This window comes from Myotis davidii, unplaced genomic scaffold, assembly GCF_000327345.1.
Source record: "Myotis davidii unplaced genomic scaffold, ASM32734v1 scaffold562, whole genome shotgun sequence".
Lineage (NCBI taxonomy): Eukaryota > Metazoa > Chordata > Mammalia > Chiroptera > Vespertilionidae > Myotis > Myotis davidii.
This window is the reverse complement of record NW_006293953.1, coordinates 2,802,857-2,803,196: the sequence shown is the minus strand read 5'-3', so window position 1 is coordinate 2,803,196 and position 340 is coordinate 2,802,857.

Genomic DNA, 340 nt, shown 5'->3' with positions numbered 1-340 from the left:
ATAGAGAGTTAGAAACATTGATGAGAGAGAAACATCGATCAGCTGCCTCCTGCACACTCCCTACTGGGGATGTGCCCGCAACCAAGGTACATGTCCTTGACCAGAATCGAACCTGGGACCCTTGAGTCTGCAGGCCGACGCTCCATCCACTGAGCCAAACCGGTTAGGGCAGGAGCCATGTTTATCAAGACATATTTTACATAGAGCAAAATTCACCCTTATTAAGTATACAGTTCGATGAGTTTTGATAAATGAGTAGTTATATGCTACCACCACAGCCTATATAATAAAAGGCTAATATGCAAATCAACCAAACAACGGAACAACTGGTCACTATGAT